This window comes from Thermobia domestica, chromosome 7, assembly GCF_964235325.1.
Source record: "Thermobia domestica chromosome 7, izTheDome1.hap1.1, whole genome shotgun sequence".
Classification (NCBI taxonomy): Eukaryota; Metazoa; Arthropoda; class Insecta; order Zygentoma; family Lepismatidae; genus Thermobia; species Thermobia domestica.
The window spans coordinates 216,174,975-216,181,113 of NC_137460.1; positions in this window are offsets into that span (position 1 = coordinate 216,174,975).

Sequence of the window (6,139 nt, forward strand, 5' to 3'; positions counted from 1 at the left end):
AATACTTGGAGACACTGTTTGGACACTATAAAACACTATAATACACGGAAAAAGCACTATATAAAACTTGTTATGATATATAGGTAGTAATAACACTGTTTCTGTTCCATCTAAGTAGGATCAAAGCGGTCACTATCATTTCCCTCAAAGTGGGCAGAAGTGTCATCACTGTAATTAGTAAATGTATATCAATTCACTAATTGTAGGTATTGTTTGATGATGGAGTTTATCAGTATCAGTATGTCGTTGTCACATCCGGAATTCGTAGTCTGTATTGGATGGTTCTCGTAGTTAATAATAGTCGACAGTGAATTTAGTCTTTCTGATGGTAACGATGTGTTTAGCCAATTGGTTAAGTTTTTTTTTTTTTTTTTTTTTGTAACGGGGCTTATAAAAGATGAGGCACAAATTAAATATTATTAGAATTAATGAAAGGAAAATAATCGGTTTTGGAATTTGGAAACTTTTCTTTTAAAAATGAAAAATAAAGAGTGTGAATTTTTGGTCACTCTGTATAATGTTGTCAAGAGCCTGATCTTATGAACATCCTGTATAAGGAGAAAAATGACGCAATAAGTATTCATGTACTTCGTATTGAAGAAGCAATGTTGTAAACAAGGAAGCATTGTATTTCGACCTTGTAGAGATTAATGACTTTTGAGACTAAATAAAGAGAGAAAAAAGTGTTGATCTTGCATTTTGCGAGAAGAACGGAAATACTAATGTACCGAAGTTAAATAACAGAATGAGGTAAAGCTTATAATTGAAATAAAGGAGTGCGATTTTATGTCAGTGCATCTTTTCCTTTTTTTCGTTTCTTCTGTCGTTTTTCTTCTTTTGTTTCCGGCAAGTACTTGGAAATTGTTAAATTATTCTACTTGAAGTTGTGCCTCTCTCTTCTTAACCCCTTCACATATGACTTTTTTCGGATTTTTTTTTTTTTTTTTTTTTTGCAATTTACGGGTTTAAGTAAGCGCCAGAAGAGGCACAATGTTTGTTTTTTGTTATTTACAAAACAAATTAAATAAGTGAATGTGTCAAGTGTAATTTAAAGATGGCTACGCGCAAGAGACCGGTGTATCTAGGAGCCGAGGAAATAAACAAACACTGAAAAAACATCTAATACCGAAGGATAGCCTCCTAGGTATCTACAAACACTTGGCCTAATACCAGGGTTACCCGTAAATTGAAATGACAAGGATTCATTGTCCTTTTCTTCCCATTTCCATTCTTTTTCTTTGTCCTTTCTCCCTCTTTTGACACTCGGTGCGATATTAGCATCAACTGAAGTGTCACTTTGGACATCACTTTCACTGCCTGTATCACTGACAGATTCACAGGAGTTTACACCATCATTTTCACTAGTAATTTCTGAATCAGTATCACTTGCAGCCAAATAATTGTCTATTTCCTCGGCTCCTAGAAACACCGGTCTCTTGCGCGTAGCCATCTTTAAATTCCACTGGACACACTCACTTGTTTAATTTGTTTTGTAAATAACAAAAACAAACATCTGTGCCTCTTCTGGTGCTTACTTAAACTAACAGATGTTCACAAAACACAGGAAACCTGTAAGCTTCTGCCATCTATTGACAGCAAGCGAAAACAGCCGCTCAAATATCGGAACGCGTGACACGCGTCAAAATACGAAAGTGAAAAGTGAAAAGCAACGCGTCCAGCGCGTCAAAATATGGCAAGGGGTTAATTTTGTGTTCCCTCAGTTTGGTCTCCGTAGAATGGTTTCAAGCGGTCGATCGCAATTTCTTGAATGCTATTGCGAAATTTAGGAAGTAATTCCACACGATACAAATTTGAATTAAGCTTCTTCACAATGTGTGCTGGCCCGTCGTAATGCACGATAAAGTGTTCAGGTAAACCAATTTTTCTTGTAGAGTAATATACTGAAACAAGGTCCCCTGGATTATAAGTTATCTATCTATGGCGTCTGTCATAAACTGGTTTTGTCTGTTATATGCCTGTTTCAGAATATTTTGTACTTTCTCCCAGATTGTCGCTAATTTATCCCTATCAACTTATATATGTTGCCTAGATTCTAATGTATACATTCGGCCGGAATGCTAGGTTTGTACCCAAAGAGTAAGAATCTTGCTGAATATTTGGTCTCTCCTTGTACGTAAGTATTGATGATACAAATAGCGTGTGTTAACCATCTCTCCCAATTCGTATGGTGTTCTTGTACAAAAAAATTTGAGGCGATTTTGTATATTTTTATTGGTCTGTTCTACTAATCATATGGAAGCGTGATTATATGCTGGCGAGTACTTATAGGTGAAGTCGTACTTCTGCGCTAAATGTTGTAAACGAGCTGTTCCATGTATTGGATGTTGGTCCCAATATAGCGTTGTAAATGCTCCAAATTTGAGAATGATACCATGTTCCAAAAATGTATCTATATTTTCCGCACTTATGGCGTCCACTTTTTTGCAATCACATAACGTGTAGCTAATTTTGTGGCTACTAATATGTATTTATATCTTCCTTCATTACTTTGGAAGGGCCCGAGTTCGTCAAATATCAATGTTGTTGCTATCTCTCCTACTGGATGATGTAGTGGTTCGGCCTGTTTCTTTTGTGGTAGCTTCTTTAGACGTTAGCAGTCCTCCCTCGTACGTATTTTGTAAGCAAGATAGTTTTTGAGATGTAGCATGTAAAATTTCTTTATGGCGGTTTTGTACGATTTTGAAAACCCAAAATGCAGTTTGGTCGCTTGGCGGTGGAATGTTGTAAACCAGAAGTTGGCTAGCGACTTCGGTATGCAAAGAAGATATAAGTCATGATCAGGATGGTTTTGCTTCCTATATAATATGCAGTTTTTAAGACAAAAAAATCTTGTTGACCTAACTGTAGAGATCTTGTCCGGTTCCTTCCCCTCTAACACCGAGATTATGTCCTTATAGTTATTGTCCTTACGTTGCTCTTTTGCGATGTTTGGGAGGATGTTGTCATTTTCTACTTCGATAGTATTAACTTGAAGACTATTTGACCTGAAGGCATGGTAATCTTCGCCTTTTTCGTCCCTTATTTTCTTCTTTTTCTTCTTCTTTCTTAATATCTTAAGTTTGTTCGAGCCTACAGATTATATCTGCTCGATATTTGGACCCTGGTAAAAACTGTATATCGAAATCGTAATCGGCCAAGAATAGTTTGTATTTAGTATATTTCCAGACATTGTCAGGCTGTGTGTTCATCGTCACTATGCCCTTTGCGTCTACGTATAGATAAAATCTTCTATTCAGCAGAAAATAGCGAAATTTCCGTCAAGTATATTTGAGCGCGTACAATTCTTTTTGCCAAATGCTAGCTTTTTGTTCAGTTTTGGTTAATATTCGAGAACATTAGGCAACCATATTCTCAGTGTCAGTTTTCGGGTTATAGAGAGGCAATATTCCGGCTCATTGCATATGACTACTATCGGAATAGACGCGGATTTGTAACGAATCGTCAAAATGGGCGAGTGATGGAGCGTTTAATATGTCTTCTTTCAGTTGCCCAAAAAGAACATCATACTTCTTTGCCCGTTTAAATTTACATTTAGAGGTTATTGATTGCTGAATAGGCTCATTTTTATCGTAAAATCTTTGGTATGTGATCTGACAGTGACATACAAAGATAATCCGATAAAACTTTTGAGAATTCGCTTTGTAGTCGGTCTCTTAAAATTTTGTATTTTCTTGGCTATCTTTGGAGATATTTTAATGGATTTTCCACTAACAAGGTTTCCTAATACGTTAAGCTCATCGTACTCTATGTGTGTCTTCTTGGGTGATGTCCAAAAATCATGTTTTCTAAGCTTCTTAAATCCTGTAACTGCTCTGGAAAGCTGTAGGCGCTGGAAATAATATCAGCAAAACTTGTAATTCTATCGGGTAGTCCTTTCAAAATCATCCTCGTCGCAATAGACAAACTTTGACTTGAAGTCCGGTGGCCCATCGTACATCTCAAAAAATCGTATGATTTTCTGTTATGATTGAGCTCGAAAGTCATATATTTTCGGCTCTTAGGGTGCAGCAAAATTTGACGATAACTGGCCGAGAGATCCAAACTACTTATATAGGTTTTTCCCTTTATAGAGTTTAGAACATCTTCTGTAGATTGAAATGGCGCTGATAAATATTTGGTATAAGTGTTGCCTTTTTGCAGGTTAGTAACTATCCTAAATTCTTGTGTGTTAGGTTTCCTGAGCACCAGAAGTAGAGAACAATATTCGTTATTGTCTTTGGGTCTAATTATTATTATTTTTTTTGCCTTGATAAGCTCTTGAATCTGCTTGTCTACCTAGCTCTTGATATGAAATGGAATTGGTGGGGAATGGTCGTGAAATACCGCAGACTTAAAAATCCTTATTTTATGAATATATCCCCTAAAATATCTTATATCATCAGGGACACTCGTCGATCGAATGCCAAAACCGCGAATGTGCTAAATTTGATTTTGAGTTATAAGCATTTTAGTATTCAACTTACTCCGAAAAATCAGTATATAGATTTAGGTACATGTTTTAGGAATTGACGATAACTTCTAATATACTCATATTTTATAAAAAGAAACTGTACTTAGGTGAAAAAAGCAAAATTTGCACATTCGTGGTTTTGGCATTGGACCGACGAAACATTCCTATACTTCAAAAAATAAGTCGTAAACTGCATGTTTTGCTTTTTCGTCTAAGTTGGGGTTGACGTCAAACAGCTCTTTATTGAAAAGTTTCTGCATATGTTTTAAACGTTCTTCGGTTTCCTCTTTTGTCTTCAACTGGTACGCTTTTCCTATTAAATTTGGTTCTTCTAAGGCATTAAAAGAAATTTCGTTCCCTTCCTCAAGAACCGCCACTGGGGTATTCCCTCTTAAAGTGACGCTATTGCTATTAGGGTTTGAAATTAAAATTGTCATTTTGTTTGTTTCTATCTTCTGGTCGAGAGCATTTAACCTATGCCTATCGAGCATTCCAGGAAGCACTGATATGTACAAGAATTCTGTGTCAGCTTTTTTTTCTTTCCTGCCACTTCAATGACCGTATGCGATCGTAGAGATAAAGTTGTTCGCATAGACACGCACAAACAGTTTTGGTCTGTCTGCGATACTGAGTTGTAAAAGCTGACAGCGCATTTTCGTTGTTCTCAGCTTTTAGCTGGGGCTTCCTTGGATGTTTAAAGAATGAAATTATATTCCTGTTTATATCAATGAACGTTGTAGAACGTCAATTCCTATATTTATTGGCATAGTCCTTTCAATGATTCGAAAATAATGAGTGAATGTTATCTGATCTATTTTGAATTTTATTAATGTTATTTGTTTTAAGCAAATATTGTTTCCCGAAATTCCTTTTTCTATTGTCTGGAGTGGAATTAGACTTGTTCCAGGGTGCAATAAATCGGACGGCAAGACAGATATCGTACTTCCCGTGACAATTATTGCATTCTGAGGTCCTGTTTTGGTTCTAATTAAATGTGACCTGTTATTTAGGTCTAGTTCTCTCTTTTTTCTGCCAAATATCCTAATTGTTCTCTCATCACAGGCATTTCGTAATTTATGCTATTGTGCTTGCTGGCTTCTCTTTGGTCTTCCTGTTCCGAGTGATGATGACAATCAGCCCCCTTGTCAAGGGGCTGCCCTACACGTTTTTTTTTGAATCTTATAACAGATGCATCGTGTCCCCTTTTCCGGCATATAGCACATACCAAAATTTGATCTTCCGTGGGTGTAGCCTGCTGACTGTTCTGGGCTTGTCCCTGTTTTTTCTTTCCGTGATTATTGTTGTTCCTCATTCTGTTTCCCTGATTCCTGTTCTTCGGTTGATTTCTGTAATTTGTCTGTGCTATCACTAGCGACAATTCTGCCATTTTATTGGTCAAGGATGATAGGTTATTTTGTGGAAAATTTTGTTCGTGGTGGGGAACGGTCTTTGGTTCATGAATTGTGTTCTGATGTTCTTGAGGATAAGGTTGAGAAGTCGTAACAGAAGGATTAAATTGTTGTTGATATGAAGGTGCATAACAGTGCATAGGTTATATAACAGTTTGCGTTTGTACAGGATAGGTATGGTGATATAACTGTTATATCGGATACATTGTTTTGGTTCGGTTGGTAAGCCATAGGTTATAATCTGCTGGTTGGGCATATA